Raw genomic sequence first — 23,471 nt, 5'->3', positions numbered from 1 at the left:
TAGTCTCTACATTTGTGTTATTTATCGCGTAACCGAAATTTGACGAACTCCTTTTAGTGCTCGCGTGGATGTCTAAACACTTTTCATTATTTAGTGTCAGTTGCCAGTTTTCACACTATATAAATATTTAAGTCACTTTGCAGTTGGTTTCGCTCATCTGATGACTTCGATAAATCACAGTATCATTCGTAAGCAATCTAAGATGGCTGCTCAGACTGTCTGCCATATAATTAATGTAGGTCAGAAACACCAGAAGACCTATAATAGTTTGTTGAGGAACGCCAGATTTACTTCTGTTTTATTCGATGGCTTTCCGTCGATAACTACTTAATGACTTTTCTGATAGGAACTCACGAATTCAGTCACGCAACTGAGGAGATATTCCACAGACACGCTATCTGATTGTGAGAAACGGTGCCGCAAGCCTGACGGAAATGCTAAAAAATGGTGATCTGTTTGATATCCCCTGCGATACCACTCTTATTTCACGAGAATAAAGAGCTAGTTATGTTTCACAAGAACGATACTTTCTGAATCCGTTTACTTCGAGGTAATTCATAACGTTGGAAGACAGTATTCGTTCGAAAATCCTAATTCAAATCAATGTTACTGATATAGGTCTGTAACTCATCGGATTACTTCTGTTCCCCAAAACCTTTTCATCATGTGACACGTCAATGGTGGCGCTTATCAGAATTGTGGTGACGTCATTAACCCACCCTATAGCTCACATGAACTGAGCTGCGACCTTTCTCTGCAATGCATTGCTGTTTGCAGCGTCGTCGAGCCAGAGGGTGACGTCACAGGACGTCACGCTTTTGTGCCGTTAGAGAGGAAGGATGTCCCGAACTTGAGCCAAATTTCAAAATCATGCACCGCAGTGAGAGGCAATAACGGGGTTTCGAAAAAGTAATCCTTTAAATTCGTTGCAGAGTGTGCTTGCTATCGCTGTCGATATAATACCCTTACACTACGGGAAAAAATCCAACAGCTATCTACTTGCCCTCTAATTTAGTCTTATACTGAAAAGAAACTGAGCGTAGGCTAAAACTAGAACGCCGTGGTCTGTGTTACTCAACGCAGACGTTAGCTATTTTTAGTGGGCAGCGCGGCAGGTAGATATCTCTTGGGCAACGCACGTATTTCCATCGTGGGCGCCGCTGCCTTTCACCTAGCCAGCTACTCTCAAGTAATGCGTTTGCGCCTGGCCGTGTGCCATGCAAATGTTCGATGTACGTGACGCGGCCGCGTTCGGCCTGTGTGCATAAGCGTGGCGCTAATGAGCCAACTATAGCACCGGTTAACCATCCAATTAGGCTCCAATCTGGCGGCGACACGCCGCTCAGTTTAGTAGACTACTGTCGTGGACTGCAACACACCGCCGCAAATCCAGCGAACTCCAGCCTTTGAGCTAGTCGAAAGTGTGAGCATATTTACGCTACTGTGTTGTTTAGCGAGTTAGCTCACCGGACTGCTCTAATTGTCTTGTTTAGGATTCAAATTAAAGAGAAAGAGACCGAGGGTAATCGATTACAAGAGTTGTGGCAAACATCTGCGTGCATCGTTCACATGGTTGCAAACGCAACAAAATGGGACAGACGAACACGTCACACACAGGGAACATAAGCAGAGAGAATGGAAAACATATAATTTCAGGAAGGGATATAATGAAGAAAAGTACTGTAAGGGAAAGCCCATACAAGATCTCAATGCGGGAGATTCTATATTGCTCATCTATTTCGAGACATTGTCAGTTACTCTTGGACTGCCTGTATGGAAGGAATTCAGAGACTCTCGTGCATGATCGTAGTATTTAGGTGCATTCTTTACGAAAGCGTAACATCGATGTTCTGGAACTGAAATGGGAATCACTTCGAAGGCAGAGAACCACGGAAGCTGTAACGTTCGGCGAGTCGGAGTGTGAAATGACGGAAGTCCGAATGTGGCAGGGAAACAAGAAAATCGGAAAAGGGAATTGCGAAGAGTCAATACCAAGAGTTTTTGTAGTGAAATGGAAATTACGTAAAGATAAACTACTGGCCATTAAAATTGCTACACCAAGAAGAAATGCAGATGATAAACGGATATTCATTGGACGAATAAATTATACTAAAACTGACATGTGATTACAATTTTACGCAACTTCTGTGCATAGATCCTGAGAAATTAGTACCCAGAACAACCACCTCTGGCCGTAATAACGGCCTTCATACGCCTGGGCATTGAGTCAAACAGAGCTTGGGTGGCGTGTACAGGTACAGCTGCCCATGCAGCTTCAACACGATACCACAGTTCATCAACAGTAGTGACTGGCATATTGTGACGATCCAGTTGCTCAGCCACCATTGACCAGACGTTTCCAGTTGGTGAGAGATCTGGAGAATGTGCTGGCCAGGGCAGCAGTCGAACATTTTCTGTATCCATAAAGTCCCGCACAGGAGCTGCAACATGCGGTCGTGCATTATTCTGCTGAATTGTAGGGTTCCGCAGGGATCGAATGAAGGGTGGAGCCACGGGTCGTAACACATCTGAAATGAAACGTCCACTGTTCAAAGTGCCGTCAATGCCAACAAGAGGTGGCCAAGACGTGTAACCAATGGCACACCATACCATCACGCCGGGTGATACGCCAGTATGGCGATGTCGAATACACGCTTCCAATGTGCGTTCACCGCGCTGTCGCCAAACACGGATGCGACCATCATGATGCTGTAAACAGAACCTGGATTCATCCGAAAAAATGACGTTTTGCCATTCGTGCACCCAGATTCGTCGTTGAGTACACCATGGCAGGCGCTCCTGTCTATGATGCAGCGTCAACGGTAATTGCAGCCATGGTCTCCGAGCTGATAGTCCATGCTGCTGCAAACGTCGTCGAACTGTTCGTGGCAGATGGTTGTTGTCTTGCAAAAGTTCCCATCTGTTGACTCAGGGATCGAGACGTCGCTGCACGATCCGTTACAGCAATGCGCATAAGATGCCTATCATCTCGACTGCTAGTGATACGAGGCCGTTGTGATCCACCACGGCGTTCCGTATTATCCTCCTGAACCCACCGATTCCATATTCTGGTAACAGTCATTGGATCTCGACCAATGCTAGCAGCAATGTCGCGATACGATAAACCGCAATCGAGATAGGCTACAATCCGACCTTTATCAAAGTCGGAAACGTGATGGTCCGCATTTCTCCTCCTTATACGAGGCATCACAACAACGTTTCACCAGGCAACGCCGGTTTACTGCTGTTTGAGTATAAGAAATCGGTTGAAAACTTTCCTCATATCAGCACGTTGTAGGTGTCGCCACCGGCGCCAACGTTGTGTCAATGCTCTGAAAAGCTAATCATTTGCAAATCACAGCATCTTCTTCCAGTCGCTTAAATTTCGCGTCTGTAGCACGTCATCTCCGTGGTGTAACAAATTTTAGTGTCCAGCAGTGTATTTTTCTGGATGAAAATAGGGTAATGCCTACATCAGAAGAAACTGATATAACGAAAGTAGGATTCGCTATGAATAGGAACGAACTCCATCCACCGGCCTCGGTGGGTCAGTAGGTAGCGGCCGACCACCGTGTCATCCTGTGCCAATGACGTCACTGGATGCGATATGGAGGGGCATGGGTCAATCTTCGTGGCCTGGTGCCGCTACTAATGGGTGAGTGTACCCCGTTCCAGTCTAACCACCACGCAAAAATCCCTGGCAGTAGCGGGATTCCAACCCGGGTCCTCCGTATGGCAGTCAAGCCGCGCTTATCACAAAGCTACGGAGGCGGACAGTTATGAACAGACAGACAGATTAAAAATTGCTACACTACAGAATACTCAGTGTTATTGTTATTCTCATCAGGACTGACCGCAAAGGAAAGTCCATTACATAAGTTCGACCTTACCTCCTGATGTCACAAGCAGAGGAAGAAAAGATAGAGACAAAATACGAGGGTACTGAATGAATAACAAAGTTTGTAAAGGGAGACGAAAATCTAAGAAATCATAATGGATCGAGATGCCTTTATTGAGTGAGGGAATAGAACCTATAGGACAATACTGACTTGGTACTAGGAACGCAACTAATTTCGTTGAGTAGTATCAAATTCGCTGTTCAAGAATCACAAGAGACAGAGGTGCACTTATAAGAGGTCTCCGAATGCAACGATAATCAACTGGTTTAGCACGATGAGTAAGAGATACCGATATCGGATTGTAAGGTTTTCCCAGCTACACAGAGACTCAAAGTAAATGTTGAAAACTGGCCTGAATTTTAACATAAAAGTTAGAAATGACGTCCTGAAGTATTGGGAAATCGTAGTATTCACTGGTATTCCTAAGATTGCAGATGCTGCGATAGTGAATATAGCAGAAAGCATTTCCCTTGACAGGGAAGAAAAACCACTAAAATGTGAATCACAGATATTGCACAGAGAAATACCTGTACAAGGAAGGTTACTGTGGTGAAGCCTTCGATGAAATAATGAATATTTTAATTATAAATGAAAGATCATGTGGCACTGGTGTAACAAATAGTCTACAATATATTGCAGGTTATCACATTTTGGAGGTGTATTTTTATTCATGATGTATAAAATATTACATAAAGAACTGACGAAACAGTCAATTAATACAATATAAATTCATCAAGGAAAGAATGAAATCAAAAAGTTCGGGAACAGAAAGTCATTTATGTCTGAATCCAGCTGGTAGAGCAGATAGATTAAATGGAAATGAAACCAGTTAAAATGTGAAGAAATACAGAACGAAATGGTCATTGTAAGTACAGATTCAACGTTGTTGTTGTTGTTGTGGTCTTCAGTCCTGAGACTGGTCTGATGCAGCTCTCCATGCTACTCTATCCTGTGCAAGCTTTTTCATCTCCCAGTACCTACTGCAACCTACATCCTTCTGAATCTGCTTAGTGTATTCATCTCTTGGTCTCCCTCTACGATTTTTACCCTCCACGCTGCCCTCCAATACTAAATTGGTGATCCCTTGGCGCCTCAAAACATGTCCTACCAACCGATCCCTTCTTCTGGTCAAGTTGTGCCACAAACTTCTCTTCTCCCCAATCCTATTCAATACTTCCTCATTAGTTATGTGATCTACCCATCTAATCTTCAGCATTCTTCTGTAACACCACATTTCGAAAGCTTCTATTCTCTTCTTGTCCAAACTATTTATCGTCCATGTTTCACTTCCATACATGGCTACACTCCATACGAATACTTTCAGAAATGACTTCCTGACACTTAAATCTATACTGGATGTTAACAAATTTCTCTTCTTCAGAAACGCTTTCCTTGCCATTGCCAGCCTACATTTTATATCCTCTCTACTTCGACCATCATCAGTTATTTTGCTCCCCAAATAGCAAAACTCATTTACTACTTTAAGTATCTTATTTCCTAATCTAATTCCCTCAGCATCACCCGACTTAATTAGACTACATTCCATTATCCTTGTTTTGCTTTTGTTGATGTTCATCTTATATCCTCCTTTCAGGACACTGTCCATTCCATTCAACTGCTCTTCCAAGTCCTTTCCTGTCTCTGACAGAATTACAATGTCATCGGCGAACCTCAAAGTTTTTATTTCTTCTCCATGAATTTTAATACCTACTCCGAATTTTTCTTTTGTTTCCTTTACTGCTTGCTCAATATACAGATTGAACAACATCGGGGAGAGGCTACAACCCTGTCTTACTCCCTTCCCAACCACCGCTTCCCTTTCATGTCCCTCGACTCTTATAACTGCCATCTGGTTTCTGTACAAATTGTAAATAGCCTTTCGCTCCCTGTATTTTACCCCTGCCACCTTTAGAATTTGAAAGAGAGTATTCCAGTCAACATTGTCAAAAGCTTTCTCTAAGTCTACAAATGCTAGAAACGTAGGTTTGCCTTTCCTTAATCTTTCTTCTAAGATAAGTCGTAAGGTCAGTATTGCCTCACGTGTTCCAGTGTTTCTACGGAATCCAAACTGATCTTCCCCGAGGTTGGCTTCTACTAGTTTTTCCATTCGTCTGTAAAGAATTCGTGTTAGTATTTTGCAGCTGTGACTTATTAAGCTGATAGTTCGGTAATTTTCACATCTGTCAACACCTGCTTTCTTTGGGATTGGAATTATTATATTCTTCTTGAAGTCTGAGGGTATTTCGCCTGTTTCATACATCTTGCTCACCAGATGGTAGAGTTTTGTCAGGACTGGCTCTCCCACGGCCGTCAGTAGTTCCAATGGAATATTGTCTACTCCGGGGGCCTTGTTTCGACTCAGGTCTTTCAGTGCTCTGTCAAACTCTTCACGCAGTATCATATCTCCCATTTCATCTTCATCTACATCCTCTTCCATTTCCATAATATTGTCCTCAAGTACATCGCCCTTGTATAGATTCAACGTATTGGTAAGTAAATGTAACTCTGGGTAGTTAGAAGCATTAGTGTCTATATTAAGGGAGCAAGAGAAATTCTATTGCTGAACGCAGCTCAGAGGGCGGGCAGAGGGAACAGCGCATTCAAGGTCAATTCCACGTAGAATATTTCTCTTCTGTAGTGATAAAGGATGAGATGAGTGTCGATGTGGAAGACATAGGGGATCTAGAACCAGGGTCTGACTGAACTCTGGAAGACGTGATCAAACAAGACAAAGAGCATATATAATAGTCTATCGAGATTATTTAGAATCATTAAGCGAGCATCGATCAAACGATTATTCGCGCGAGCGTGTAAAATCCATGACAATGAAGACATTACTTCGGACTTTCCGAAGAACAGCAACCACGCAAGACAGAAAACACTAAGGGCAGATAAGTGCGGGAAAAAGCAACTGAGTAGCTATTAGAGGAGAGTAAGATAAAGGCACCAGAGAGGCCCAGAAATAACGTTTGGAAACGTAAAATTCTGATAATTGAGGCACGACTTAGGCACAATCATGACAATTTAACAGGGTTCGTCGACTGAGAAATGGTTTTCAGAGACATGAAATTTGGCAAGATTTTCGAAGTTCTGTGAAAAACGTATATAAACCATGCGGAAAGCTGATTAATGTTCAATACGTAAAAAAAATAAATGATAAAAGAGAGAGATGTGAATATCTCCAACAAATAATTTAGGAGGATAAGAAGAAATCTTTGGTTCTTAGCTTCTGTACGATCCTTGTAGTAGAACTCATTTTTACCTCTATCCATTTGATTTATCACCATTTGTTTGGTTTTGTTTATTTACCAAGCAGATACTTTAGATATGTTGTACGGTCCCTTCTGACCATCGCAACCTTTCAAAACACTGACGATATGAAACTAGCGTCGGAGATAACAGAGAACGCCGGCCGGAGTGGCCGTGCGGTTCTAGGCGCTACAGTCTGGAACCGCGCGACCGCTACGGTCGCAGGTTCGAATCCTGCCTCGGGCATGGATGTGTGTGATGTCCTTAGGTTAGTTAGGTTTAAATAGTTCTAAGTTCTAGGGGACTGATGACCTCAGACGTTAAGTCCCATAGTGGTCAGAGCAATTTGAATTTGAATAACAGAGAACGAAAACATTGATAAAATATTCTTGACTATGTTTCAGTTGATTGCTGTGTGAGAACTCGGCTTTCATCAGACAACAGCAATGAGAGTGATCGTCCGGAGCAATTTGAATTTGAATAACAGAGAACGAAAACATTGATAAAATATTCTTGTCTATGTTTCAGTTGATTGCTGTATGAGAACTCGGCTTTCATCAGACAACAGCAATGAGAGCGATCGTTCGGAAATGGCTCCTATAACTTTCTTAACTGGAATCTAAATGACAGATCTTCTGAATGGAATCTGAATTATAGATTTGAAGTTCAGTATCTGAACTTTTGGATGGAGAGTTAAATACATTAAGTAAATGATGCAAATAATTTTTTGGTCTACAAAATTTAGTAACTCTGTGGGTATGTTCCTTCGGTGTGGTATGCAAATGTAGGAAAAAGAAAAATCCGCCGTAATTATTTAGCAGTACTTCCGGTTTCCAATTCGTGAACCCAGCTGAATAGAATGAAAAGTCACAAGAGTCGTATACGGCATTCTACACCGTATCTCTCGCAGCTAATCTGACGACGTACTGGGACAAATAAATCTAAGCGCAGAGTAACGAAATGAAAGTTGTAGACCATTGTATTGTTTTTGAGAGTTGAAGTTAACTATCAGCAATATTTGATTACAGCGGAGCGAGGACGTGGAATAATGTGTCCAATGCAAGAAGCTTGTACGCTTTAAATTTGGCGACAACTACGTTACGAAAGAGGCAACGGTATTTGGTTTGACTTTATAAATTTATATTCATGGTTCCAATATTTGTTGTAATATTTGAGAAAAATCCAGATTTGACAGTGATTGCTGGTATGTCCTTTCTAAAGACTGTTTTATGATCACTAAAGCTAACAAAGGTCGTTCATTATTTCCCAGATATTTTGTCGAGTGTCTCTTACTCTTTGCACTGCGACTGCAAAAAACGTCTCAGAATTTCTGTCACACATTTCATAACTAGCGACATTTCGTAGTGTGAATGCTTTATCCTCAGAATCGAATAATCTCTTCAGCGAGACTGCGAATTCGGTTCGTTTCTCCTCGTGTTCAAGACTCAAGCAAATTTCTGAGTACTCAAGCTCATAGCTGCTGATGTCTCGGAAAGTTTTTCCCACGTCTCTTGACGACGTTCTTCCAGAGTATTAGATTTAACTCTCGAATCTCTTTCATCTGTTTGTGTTTTAGTTCTTCCCGTCATCGTTTATGCTCAAACGATTACACTAGCAACATGTTGTAACATGGTCCACCTTTAACTTGCATCAAATTTCGCTAAAATCACTGTATACAGGGTTTTCACTGTTATAGGTACTAACGGAAACGACGACTGCAGAACAATGTAATAAGCAAATAATCACAATTAACATAGCTCCGAAAACCAAGAGTTTCCCCGATACTACATATTACGACTGAGTACACGACCACCTTTTAACAGTGTCCTCGGCGATCAAAACTGTTGATATTCTCTTGAGGACAAACACTTCACAACAAGAGTTCCCGCATGGACACCGGTCATGTGAAGGCAGACTTCAGCGTATCTCCTCTTCGATGCCCATACGCGTTCGTAAAACCCAGGCATATCACGAGTGTGGAAAACAATCCGCTGTGTGTTCCCGTAGTTTATCGACGCCATCAACAGGACTGGAACACTCCAAGCCTTTAAATATCACCACAAAAATAATTCAATGGGGTGAGGCTAGGAGACTGGAAGGATAAACAGTTGTAGAAATCAGTGCTACTTATTCCCGAACAGCCACATGAAAGGGTGCCGGCGCACATTTATGCTTGTGTCGCGTACGCCCCATTTCACCAAAAACTTCATCCAAGCATCACTAACAGTGTCGTTGCATTGGCTTCATATAGCGTCTCCTCGAATGATTTGTAAAAACCGTAATAAAATGTTAAGACAACCACAAGTGAAGTGTGTGATTAACGGACAAAGTTATGTGATTTTATGTTTTTAAATGTGCTATAAATGGCCGAATATTAGTTTTGAACTAGAAAAACTCTTCACCTTTACGTGTTTTGAACATAAAAATACTAATAGTAAATATATTTCTGTGTAACAAATACTAAGAATAACAAATATTGTGAGTATATCATGTCAAGGAATTTCTATACAACTGTGTGATGAAGAGTTGGACGAAAAAAAATGTTCACCCCAGTGTCAGTTCTCGAACCTGCTAGACGCTCTTGTACAAGGTTGCTTCTGAACGCAAGATTTTGTTACTTGTACGTAAGGTTTTTCAGAATATGTATAAAAAGTGTTTGTCCTTGTAATCTCATTTCATACCTCTCCCTCCATGTGGATATAATTAAGTGAAAATAATGAATTATCTGTAGAATTTAAGTTTTATCAGTGGCCATCTGCCATTATTTTGTCGTAATGGCGTATTTGCAGTCATAACGTGAAATATAATTAATCACATGTTTTTCGGGCTTCATAAACAAGATAGCAGGAAAAAATACTTTAAATATTTTTGCTGTCAGGCAAAGAAAATACTTTTGCCAGAAGAGTATTCATTAAATACGCAAGACAAACGCAAAGATAAAAATACGTGACTCAATGTAGCTTCTGAGTAAATCGATGACTTTTAAAAAATCTTGTTTTCACTGCCGTAAATATTACTCAAATCATAATTAGCAGTACACAAGGGCACTGTTTAGCAAAGAGTTTACGTAATATTGAGAATAATAGTGTAGCTACGTGGGTGGTTATATTGTGTCTCTCTACGCAACAATATTTATTTATCGGGCGTTAACTACTACAGCTTTAAACAAACCAAACGTATTTCTGAACTAGCCATCTGTGTTCACCCGACCTAATACCTATAATCAGAGTCATTTGCCTCTGTAACAACATTGATGATTGTTAGCGTATGTTTTAGTTGCCAATACGAGTGTGCGAAATATACGCAGCGTCACGACTTATAAAATTTTCATCCACGATTCCAAACGTAACAAATCGACACCTTTCATAGAAAAGAAGAAAATAGAGAGACAGCACATGAGCACACTTCGTAGTGCGGAAACCATTGGTTTTCGGACCTGTGTTTATTAGGATTATTTGCTTACTTTATTGTCCACTGCTTGGCCCTATCGTTTGTATCTGTAACAATGAAATGCCCGGTATAAAGTCATTTTTGTACTGTCCCGTGTTGCCAAGATATGCACTATTGTACATGAGTGATCAAAGTTATCATTCAAGGCAGCAAACGGGGAATAATAAGTGTGACAAAAGTATAATTATTTCCTACTATCTCTTCACACAAATCTCTAGTAAGTGCAGTACTAAGATCAAAACATCTGTTTCAGATTTTGAAGATACAATGCAACAGAAGTATATTTCAGTGCTTCCAGAACCACTTCCGTGTTCTGTTAAAAATGAAACATCAGTGTCACTAAAGTTAAAAGAAGTGGGCATCATCACATAATTTACATGGTCATTATGAGTAACACCGACATATTCGAATCACCATTTGGTTGTGTGATTGCACTGTATGAGTACAAGGTTTAGTTACTTCAGTAAATGATCATGTGAGTTAACGAGCATTTCGCTCTAATTTAAGTATATGGACGAAAGAGTCAGCCTTCAGAAATTGTGAAACAAACCCAGTCGTCCAGGACCGGATGCCATGAAGGGCACGGATTTACCTCGTGATGGGGAAACTCACAGGTGTCTATTGTCTATTGAGGCCTAAGCGCTGTAGTGTGCGGATGACACAGACGAGAACCTACGTCATACGGAAAACCAGTAGAAGGCTTTTGTGGGCAAGGAGACGTAGCAGTGACATCTCGTGGAAATCGGGTTTTCTGCCGGATATCAGCGTCTTCCAAACACGATATTTCGACGTCATTACTTGACATCTTCATCAGGTGTTCCCAGTCTCAGGGAACACCTGATGAAGACGTCAAGTAATGACGTCGAAATATCGTGTTTGGAAGACGCTGCTATCCAGTAGAAAACGCGATTTCCACGAGATGTCATCAAATCGCCGGGAAAGTCTAAGAAATTACAGACGTAGCAGTTTTAAATACGGTGGATCTAAGATCGACCGCATTTATGAAAAGTATTTAATTCTGTAGTAGCGCAGGGAATCAAGCCACACTAATTTTAATCTGCCATCCGTCATTAATTTTCATGGTGATCCCAATAAAACTTGAATATTGATCATATCTATAATAGTTTTGGGTTTACTGTTAAAGTTAACAGGTTTCGTAACAAACACTTGAATGCTAAAATCTGAACGATTTGGTCGATCTTAACGATCGACATTTCATACAGCGTCATTAAAATGACAAACGTTGTAAATATCAACCCTGTAACTTCATTTCTTTAAAACATATAGTAAATTTAAATTATCAGTATTTTCAGTTAGCGTCAGATCATCATTTCCTCCACACAAAACACGTTGAACGATGACAGCATGGCACCTTATTGAATAATTAGGTAACAGAATATTTGTTGTAAAGTTTAGTGCATAATAGTTACTTTTGTTCTTCATTTATTTATCAGAAGGCACACTGGTGCAAGGCTACTGGCCGCGACCTTCAAATTTAAGAAGGAAGTAGTATTGGTTTTATTTAAAATATTTTAACGTTTATTATGTAATGGATATTATTGTTACTTTATTTAGAACGCGAAAGTGGTCAAGCTTTGATTATTTGAATATGTTAAAATGGAAGGTAATGTATGATAAGGTGTAGAGAATCAGATGGACAGCTTCAGGAAAAAGAACTGCTCTAGTCAGTTGAGCGAAGATGTTCGGTGCGCGGGAAATGCTGTCGGAGACGGGCAGAGGAGAGTTCTGGTCGAGACAACAAACGGGACAGTTCGGATGGAGACGCAAAAACTGACAGTTCGACTGGGGACACCGAAGGGTACGGTGCTGATGGAGGCGCGAAAGTGGACGGTCGGTCTTTAGGTAGCTAGGAAGTGAAACGACTTAGAAAAGTTCGTGTTGTGTGGTATCAGTGGACTTAGTTCCTGAGCGGTGGGCAGCCGCGCGCTTGGTGTGAACTCTTAACTTTTCGCATAGTTAACGTGGTGGAGTATCGGACGATGAGATTGCGAATGATCGAACTGTGTAAAACGGATATGGGCTCATGTGTAACGGTAAGTCTAAATACGACCACTTTCGCTATTAGTTTCCTTGCTGGGTAAACATTAATCTAACCAAATCGCAGCTATGTGGCGTACATCATTTATGGGTTGTTAATTCTGTTCCCGGTATTATTATTACTGTTATATGTTATGTTAACTTTGTATTCCGCAAACCTGCCATCAGCCAGACAGTTCAACCAAAGGGTCACATGAGTCTAATTTAGAGCGTGTAATGCGACACGTGCGGTTCAACCCCTAGACGAGTTTGATCCAAGACATTTTGACGAAGAGGAACCGCATGTGAGCCCGAAAATCTTTGGGATGTTAGCTCGCTATCTGATAAGGGTACTCGGAAACCCTTATATAATGCATAGCTGACCACTAGACGCCAGTATGGAAGGAAGTAGAGAGTATTGTATTGTCAACAAATGAGCTGTAACAGCAGACTGCCTCTGTCAAGAGAGCTATGTGACTTCCAACTTGGACTACCCAGTGGGCTTTATCTGTATACCATGTGGACGTTTCACCCTTCTAAAGCAGCCCAAATCGACTGTTGGTGATGTGATTGTGCAGTGGAACGCGAAGGAACAACCACAACTAAACCAAGATCAGGGTGCATTCATGTAATTACGGATAGGGGCCGTAAGCAAAAAGTTTGACCAGTCATTGTTTAGCGACACATGAGACGCTGTAAAGAGCGACGCGTCTGTACAGTGGATGTTTGGATATAAGTGATTTGGAATGATGAATCCTATTACCGTCCGTGGCAATCCGATGGAAGGGTTCGGGTTTGGCGAACACCATCATGTGTAGTGCGAACAATGATTTACGGAGGAGGTGGTGTCACTGTATGTGGGTGTTTTTCGTGGATGGCTTGTGATCCCCTTATTTCCCTTAGCAAAGCGCCAGATCTGTGCAGTAGAGAAACAGCTCGGAGACTACGACTGCTTCAGGAAGACACCTACATCAGTACTCCCACGAAGGGAGGTCACTTCAGATATCACTAACTGATTTCCCTCTCCCCCCTTCCACCCTCCATAGTTCCACATTAGCGAATGGCACACGAGGAGAATGATTGTTGCTAAGCCTCTGTATTGGCTCTAGCTTCTCAACCTTTCTCGTTGGGGTCATTTCGCGAGACGTATGTGGAAGGAAATAATATGTTGTACGACTGTAGAACGTATTTATAACATTCCTGAAACAGACTGGCCTGCCCACGTACCCGACGTGAACCGAGTGAAATACCTGTGGGAAGGGTTATAACGTCGACTTAGCATCAGACCCCATCGTCCTACAAAGTAGCTTCTATGGTTTTGGTTCTTGATGAAGAAGGGACTGCCAGTCCTCCATAGACATTCAGACACCTCACTGAGAGTGTCCCCCCCCCCCCCCTTCCAGCAGAGTCCAAATCGTGATAAAGGCAAAAGTTGGACTTACCTCATACTAATGCCCAGTATTTCGTGTTCGAGTGATTGTGAACATATCGTCAGTTCTGATCCATACTTACAGGGTGAGCCACTAACTATTGGCGCCTAGAATAACTCCGAAAGTATGATAATAGCTGAAAAGTTTATAGGACAAATGTTGCATGGGATAACGGGGGCCATAATATGACGTTGGTTTTTTGTTGCTAGGTGTCGTCGCTTCAGAGATATGAAGGTCAACTTTGTTTTCTTAAATGGGATGCTATAGTTCGGCACTTATTTTCTGACAGCGGCTGTAGAGACGAATCCAATGATGTGTAACAGAAGGTCAACGAAGGTCAACGAAGGTGAAAAAGACGGTATGAACGTCCGTTTACAAAAATGGTTCAAATGGCTCTAAGCACTATGGGACTTAACATCTGAGGGCATCAGTCCCCCAGAACTTAGAACTACTTACACTTAATACATAAATACGTGTGCGATAAACTGAGAACAACTGGATCTTTAACGCATCGGGAGCATATCAGACAAAGAAAAGTTACTAACGAGGAAACGGAAACCGGTACTCTTGCCACTGTGGTTCTAGATCCTTTTGTTAGTTCACGTCAAATCGCAAAGTAATCTGGCATGAGCCAGAGTAGTGTTTTTCGTGTTATGCATCGCCATAAATATCTTCCTTGCCATATCAGTCTCCATCAAGAATTAACTGGTACGGATTGTATGCGTCGCATTGAATTCTGCGATGGGCTCAACTTCAGATTCAAAGGGATGACACATTTATTATTCTGATTTTATTTACTGATGAGGCTACATTCACGAACCATGGAAATGTTAATTTGCATAACATGTATTATTGGGCAACTGAAAATCCATGTTGGCTGCGACACGTTCCACACCAAAAACCGCGGTCGGTGAATGTATGGTGTGGGATACTGGAGGAGAGAATTATAGGCCCCTATTTCATCGCAGGAAATCTTACTCGTAGGAAGTACACCACATTCCAGCAAGAAACATTAGGTTTGTTATTGGAAAAAACACCTTCAGGAACAAGGAACAGAATCTGGTATCAACACGATGGGTGCCCGCCACATTTTTCGCTGATGGCTAGAAATGAGTTGCAGACAAAATACCCAAATTGTTGGATTGGACGCGGAGGAGATGTGTCGTGGCCGGTTCGTTCGCCAGACTTGACGTCTCTAGATTTTTTCTTCTAGGGATTCCTAAAGGACATTCTTTATAAAGACGTTCCAAGTACAGCTGAAGACAATTGTCAGAGCATGTTCTTCGGTAAGTGCCGATGTGATAAGGAATCTCAATGCATGATAAGAAGATTGCAACACTGCATTGATACCAACGGTCATCACTTGGAACACCTTCTGTAAATGGACTTTCATGCCACCTTTGTGATCCTCGTTTATCTTCAAAGACCTTACTGTTACACATCACTGGATTCGTCTCGATAGCCGCTCTCAGAAAATAAGCACCAAACTACAGCATCCCATTTAAGAAAGAAACAAAGTTGACTTTCATATTTTTGAAGCTACCCCACCTAGGAAAAAAAAACCAACGTGGCCCCTGTTACCCAATGCAACTTTTCTCCCACAAACGTTTCAGTTCCTATCATACTTTCGGAGTTATTCTTGCTGGCAATAGTCAGTGTACCGGCCGAAGTGGCCGTGCGGTTAAAGGCGCTGCAGTCTGGAACCGCAAGACCGCTACGGTCGCAGGTTCGAATCCTGCCTCGGGCATGGATGTTTGTGATGTCCTTAGGTTAGTTAGGTTTAACTAGTTCTAAGTTCTAGGGGACTAATGACCTCAGCAGTGGAGTCCCATAGTGCTCAGAGCCATTTGAACCATTTTGAACCAATAGTCAGTGACTCATGCTGTATAATACCATAGTTACTTTCCGGGGAATTTCATTAGCAATACCATGAAGTTTAAATACTCGGTGACATCGTTCGAATTTTATAAGACTACTTTCTCTAACAACATACACCTCCTTACGTTACCCGTATATATCGTGACACCCACATGACAGTTCTCTAGCAGTCAATCCTAATTCTGCTCGTGAACAGTAACAGTTTAAACAAGTTCTCAGCATCGCAGTTTTGCGCCCTGTCTGTTATACTCGTATGACCAACCGTCCGTTTCGGTTGTAGCTGCTGATGCCTCACTTTACGAGGATGTCATTCGTTGGTAATGATGTGGAAGATTTCGTGTTGTTAATGCAAGTGATCTTTTACTTACGTTTCAGTGGTGCGTTATTCCGACGCTAATAGATATTTACTATCATCTAACCCGGCCAATAACCAATAATAAAACGAATCTCTCGTGCATAGTGAATTTTCGATATTTTATGGACACAGGCCTAGTAGAACATTTCCATTTTTTTCAGATTTCTGACTAATCGATAGGTCCTGCAAAAATTTCGTCACCCGTGATGACCACTTTGTCTCAGTATAGCATATATACTTAACGTTTCCAATTATTTTCTGTACATACTGCCATCTCCCATCCCTTACATTTTCCCCCTCTACGGCTCCCTTTAATATCGCCGAAATTAATCACTTACGCCTTAACACATGTCCAACTTGCACATAACTATTAATATCCAACAGCGTATGTGTATATCCAATGTTCAATCTATACACAGAAGAAATGACGGAAACAAAAAGAAAGGTTCAAGAGTGGAATTAAAATGCAAGGTGAAAGGAGATCAATGATAAGATTTGCTGATGACATTGATATGCTGAGTGAAAGTGAAGATGATTTACGGGATTTGCTGAATGGAATGAACAGTGTAATGAGTACAGACTATCGGTTGAGGGTAAACTGAAGAAAGATGAGGTATAGCAATAATGAGAAAAGATAGATATTTAACGTCAGGATTGGTGATCACGAAGTAGATCAAGTTAAGGTATTCCGCTACCTAGACAGAAAAATAAACCAAGATGGTCGAAGCAAGGAGGACTGGCAAAAAGGATATTCCTGGCCAACAGAAGTCTACTGGTACCAAATATAGGTCTAATTTTGAGGAATAAGTATCTGAGAATTTTTTTTAAATCTTGAGCTGAGAGGTTTATGGTAGTGAAACATGGACTGTTGGAAAACCGGAACAGAAGAGAATCGAGGCATTTAAGATGTTGTAAATTGTTGAAAATTGGGTGGACTGAAGTTAAGGTATATGGAGATTCTTCGCAGAATCGGCGAGGAAGGAATGTATGAAAAAAACCAACAAGAAAGAGAGAAAAACGGTAGGACACCCTTTAAGACACTACGGAATAACGTCCAACATACTAGAATACTAGAGGGATTTTTAGAGGGTAAAAGCTGTAGATGGAAACAGAGATTGGAATACATCCAACAAATAACTGCGGACGTAGGTTGCAAGTGCTCCTCTCAGATGGAGAGTTTGCACAAAAGGGGAATTCATGATTCGTGTCGGGCCACATCAGACCAGTCAGAAGACTGATGACTCAAAAAAAGAATTAACTAACTCGCTGACTCGTGCTCGTGCGCTTCACGTATATGACGGTGATTGTCTGATAATGTTGTATATGACGTTAAAACTATTTTTGCATCAGTCGATTCAATGTTTCCGGTATTTATGGACATCTGGACTATTACAAAAAAAATAAAAAAATGGTTCGAATGGCTCTGAGCACTATGGGACTTAACTGCCGAGATCATCAGTCCACTAGAACTTAGAACTACTTAAACCTAACTACCCTAAGACCATCACACACATCCATCCCAGAGGAAGGATTCGAACTTTCGACCGTAGTGGTAGCGCGGTTCCAGACTGAGGCGCCTAGAACCTTTTTGCCACTTCGGCTGGGTGTAATCTAATGTCGATATATTATTTAACATATAACATACTCGTCGTGTATGGAAATGATTAAACGCATCAGTTTATTTCTATATTAACCCTACTGCATGTATTCGCATCTGCGAACGTGGACAATCATTAACTGTATAATGGAATTACGATAATGAAAATTTGCGCCGGACTGTGACTCGACCCTGGATTTTCCGCACGTCGCGAACGGCCGCCTTACCGTAAAGGCTATCCGATCCCGACTCAGAACCAAACCCAAACATCCACATCTCGTCAGCTATGTGTCTACAACCCGCAATCGTCTATTCATTATGTATACTCCTGTATAGGGGAGACATTTGCATTGGTAGTCGCTTGCCCGGTGCCGGCGCATAAATACGATATTGCGGTGCCTATGTTGTTCAGAAATACGATGCAAAGTTCCTTCGAACATGCATGCACATCCGAAGGAACAATCACTGCAGCAGCTTCCTGTCATAGTAAAACTGTGTGCCGACCCGCCTCACAGTTTCGCTCCCGCCAGTACCTCGTCTCCTACCTTCCAAACTTCACGGAAGCTCTCCTGCGAAACTTGCATAACTGCAGTGCTGAAAGGAAGGATATTGCGGAGACATGGCTTTGCGACAGCCTGGAGGATGTTTCCAGAATGAAATTTTCACTCTGCAGCCAAGTGTGCGCTGGTATGAAACTTCGTGTGCCGGAATGAGACTCGAACGTGGAACGTTTGCTTCGCTCAGATGGTAGAGCTCTTGAACGCGCAAGGCAAAGATCCCGAGTTCGAGTCTCGGTGCCACACACAGTTTTAATCTGCCAAGAAGTATCATATCAGCACACACTCCGCTGCAGAGTGAAGATTTCATTCCGGAAACATGCTCCAGGCTGTGGCTAAGCCATGTCTCCGCAATATCCTTTCTTCCAGGAGTACTAGTTCTGCAAGTTTCGCAGGAGAGCTTCTGTGAAGTTTAGAAGATAGGAGACGAGGTACTGGCAGAAGTAAAGCTGTGAGGACGGGGCGTGAGTCGTGCTTGGGTAGCTCAGAACAGATGGATAGAGCGTCTGCCATTCACTGTTCCGTTTCAGCCGTGCTAGCGAGTGGGCGTTGTTTACTGATGCTCTGCACTTCTGTGTTTACATTGCTGTACTTGTGTTTCGCCGAGTGCTGTCCGTCCGTTAATCTCAGTGTTCGTTCATATTCCTTGTGATCTCACAGCTCCTTCTAGTCGTGCTGCTGCTAATTGGAATTTATGTTATTTCACCGCCATTTCGTCGCTGGATTAACAATGGCTACAAACCTCCGGCAGAATACTCTGGTATTTGCTTTTTACAGGGAATCCTGTCCCGTTCAGCCGACATCCCTGGAAATAGATGACTGGATTACACAGGTAATTGGTCTCAATTCCGAAACCGTCCATACCTGGCAACTCGATCAGGAAAATTACAGTGTTTTTGTCAAGTTATTCAGTACTGCGACTGTTGATAAAGTGTTACGAAAGTGGGGCTATGAAGTAGATTTTGTGCGTAGAACTGGTTATAAAAGTAAGGTTTCCATCTACAGAGCTGACATTGCTTACAAAACCGTTCGTGTCTTGAATCTTTCCATTTAAACTGAAAATGATAAGATGAAGGAAGCTCTTTCAAACTACGGGGACGTTCAACCAATTTCAAATAAAAGATGGTCGCCTCGCTTTAAACTGCAATGTTTCAACGGGCTCCGTCGTGTAGAGGTGGATGTTAAGACAAATATTCTGTCTCTCATAACTGTTTATGGGTACAAGGCACAAGTCTTTTATACAGGTCAGGAAGCTACAGGTCGTATATGTAACGAAATCGGCCACTTCAGACAGACATGCCCGCGGCGAAATTTTGTTCTGAAAAGTAATCTGATACAGCGTCAGAAACATAACTTAAATGACCTGTTATCAAAGAATAGTCCCGATCAACTGGTTGAGGATGTTAACGCAGCGGGCCAAGATGATGTCCGCCTTGAAGATAACAGTCAATTTCCTCCGTTAACAACAAAGGGCAACCCTGTTATCACCACTCGTGAAAATGAAATGCAACCGAAAAAAATGATCTCTAGGGACAACTGATAGGTTCAGTTGGACCAAGGGGTCGGTTGCTACCATGTAAACACAGCGCACAACATTATGCAGCCGTCACCAGGACGCACAGTGCCTTGTTGACAACTTGGGGCTATGACTTCGTGGCTCCTGCACCACACTCTAAAGTTACCATCAGCCTTTACCGATTTGAATCGGGATTCATCTGACCACGCCACGGTTTCCAGTCGTCTTGGGTCCAATCGATAGTCACGAGCCCAGGAGAGACGCTGCAGACGATGTCGTGCTGCCAGCAAAGGCACTCGCGTCGGCCGTCTGCTGCCGCAGCCCATTAACACCACGTTCCGCCGCACTGTTTTAACGGAGACGTTCGATGTAGTCCCACATTGATTTCACAGTGTTGCTTGTCAGTTAGCACTAACAACCCTACACAAATGCCGCTGCCCTCGGTCGTTAAGTGAAGGCTGTCGACCGCTGCGTTGTCCTTAGTTCTAGATAACCCCTGAAATTGCGCACTCTTGACACTGTGCATCTCGTAATATTGAATTCCCTCACGATTTCCGAAATGTATGTCCCATGTGTCCATTTCCCGCTACTATTCAGCGTTCAGTGTACTAACTGTCGTCGTGCGACCAAAGTAACGTTGGAAACCTTTTCACATGAGTCACTCTGAAACGTCCCCTTAGAAAAATTTAAAACTGATAGTGCTGGAAATGCCGGCCGCGGTGGCCGTGCGGTTCTAAGCGCTCCAGTCCGGAGCCGAGCTGCTGCTACGGTCGCAGGTTTGAATCCTGCCTCGGGCATGGATGTGTGTGATGTCCTTAGGTTAGGTAGGTTTAAGTAGTTCTAAGTTCTAGGGGACTGATGACCACAGCCGTTGAGTCCCATAGTGCTCAGAGCCATTTTAGTGCTGGAAATCCTCTTACGTTATTTGATTTTCAAAGAGCTGAGCAGAACTGAACGTACTCAGACATTTCTCTCTTTACTTATTCTGATCAACACTAAACTGACACACAAAATTTTTAGCACAACGCAATCTGACTTTCAAAAATCCGTACAAAAGAATGGCCCTGACTAACAATAACCTATACCTTTCATCAATCACTTACCTCACAAAAATCTTTGTTACTCGAACTACTGCAATACAGCGAGCGCCACTACTGCCAGCTAAATAAAAGATTCTAACTACTGAAGGCACTAACTACTGATAGGCATAGTCAGCAAATGAAAGATTTCGATAGAGAACAAACAACGTATTTACCTTAATAATGTTCAAAAGTCATAATATATATATCAGTTCATGATATCCAGTATTACAAATTTACTCTTTCTGGCGGACACACGTCCAGATCGTCCGCTCTTAAAATTCTGCCATCTCTCTCCTCACATCCACCACTGCTGGCGGCTCACCTCCAACTGCGCAACGCTACGCGCTGTTCACATCCAACTGCCCAACACTACAATAGCAAATATTCCAACTATGAAAACCAGCCACAGACTTCACACAGCACAGTCAGCGATTTTCATATAGAGCGCTATGTGGCGTTACCAACATAAAAACCTAAACAGCCTACTTCCAACTTGAGTACAAATGGCAGCTTGGCCAATGTACTGAGCTTTTATACAGTGAGTACGCGATACTCCCACCATCTGAATATGTTCACATGGCTGTCTCACGCCTTTGTCACTTCGCTGTACAGAGACTCGCGTTTTAGAGACACTGAATCGCACGCATGGTCTCACATCTAGCCAGCCGAAAAATGGTGGTGAAGTTTTCTTCCACTACTAACATCCGAATTTGAGCGTCAGCTGACAAATCAGACTTCACACAGCACAGTCAGCGGTTTTCATATAGAGCGCTATGTGGCGTTACCAACATAAAAACCTAAACAGCCTACTTACAACCTGAGTACAAATGGCAGCTTGGCCAATGTACTGAACTTTATACAGTGAGTACGCGATACTCCCACCATCTGAATATGTTCATATGGCTGTCTCACGCCTTTGTCACTTCGCTGTACAGAGACTCGCGGTTTAGAGACACTGAATCGCACGCGTGGTCTCACATCTAGCCAGCCGAAAAATGGTGGTGAAGTTTTCTTCCACTACTAACATCCGAATTTGAGCGTCAGCTGACAAACTGAAATGGATGACGGGTGTTATCATGGATTTTTATCAAGTTAGGATGAGATGCAGAAGCATGTAAAACAGGTGGAAATATGGAGAATCATATTTTAAATGGAGTAGATAAAGCGCCACGAGCAGCATACTCGGTTCTCCGCTTACCGTTGAGTTCCCGGGAGGCCAGCAGCGATTCTTGGGACGGTTCGGAGCTAACAGCGTTAGCTGGCTACAGGCGTCCGCCATTAGCGGGGCGGCTAATGCACCCGGGCCAACTTGGCGGGCCGGAATCTTCTTTAATCCTGCAGGCCATCAGCCGGGCCACACTGCAGCCTCACCTACTGCCGACCCCTGCTGTCCAGAGTAACTGAAAGTAAAATAGACGCCGTTATCTACTCTATCACAAACATGCATCCGTATTTCAGACTACTGTGTACTGGTATCCCAATTTGGTTAATAAGGCTGGCGATTTGTTATTTGTAGAGCGATTCCTGTCTCACCAACAGGTCAGTGGGCTTAGCTTGTCTACCTCTGTCTCTCCACTTTCTTGTTTTTGCGTCATTAGTGATCTGACTGATCTAAAGCGTCACACAACGAATTATTCTATTATGCCAACTTCTTCATTTCAGAGTGCTCTTTCAACCTACTTCCTCAGTTATTTGCTGGATGGCTGGATGCACGCCACTCTTTGCATTCCTTTACAGTTTTTACCCTCTCCAGGTCACTCTAGTACCATAGAAGTTATTCTCCGATGTCTTAACATATGTCCTATAATTCGTTCTCCTTGTCAGTGTTTTCCACATATTCTTTTCGTCTCCGATTCTCTGCAGAACCTCCTCATTCCTCACCTTAACATTCGACCTAATTTTCAACATTCTTCTATAGCACTCTCCGTCTCCAGGCCACGAGTGGCCTACCGGGACCGTCCGACCGTCGGGTCATCCTCCGAGGAGGATGCGGATAGGAGGGGCGTGGGGTCAGCACACCACTCTCCCGGTCGTTATGATGGCATTCTTGACCGAAGCCGCTACTATTCGGTCGAGTAGCTCCTCAGTTGGCATCACGAGGCAACAGCGCATGGCGGCTAGATTGGTCACCCATCCAAGTGCCGGCCACGCCCAACAGCGCTTAGCTTCGGTGATCTCACGGGAACCGGTGTATCCACTGCGGCAAGGCCGTTGCCTTCTCTTCTATAGCACCACATCTCAAATACTTCTATTCTCTTCAGTTCCGGTTTTCCCACAATCATACAGTGCTGTCTTCCGAACGTACGTTATCACAAATTTCTTCGTCAAATCACGGCCTGTGTTTGATACTAGTTGGTCTCTCTGGGGCAGGAATGCCCTTTTTACCAGTGCTCTTCGGCTTTAGGTCCATGCTTCTTCCAT

General features: G+C 42.8%; 1 pseudogene; it reads right to left on the bottom strand.

The window, feature by feature from the left end:
- Positions 1-23,148: 23,148 nt before the first annotated feature.
- LOC126428896 (5S ribosomal RNA) lies at positions 23,149-23,266 on the bottom strand (annotated as a pseudogene).
- Positions 23,267-23,471: the final 205 nt, after the last annotated feature.

Source organism: Schistocerca serialis, chromosome 1, assembly GCF_023864345.2.
Source record: "Schistocerca serialis cubense isolate TAMUIC-IGC-003099 chromosome 1, iqSchSeri2.2, whole genome shotgun sequence".
Classification (NCBI taxonomy): Eukaryota; Metazoa; Arthropoda; class Insecta; order Orthoptera; family Acrididae; genus Schistocerca; species Schistocerca serialis.
This window is presented reverse-complemented; position numbering and strand designations above follow the sequence as displayed.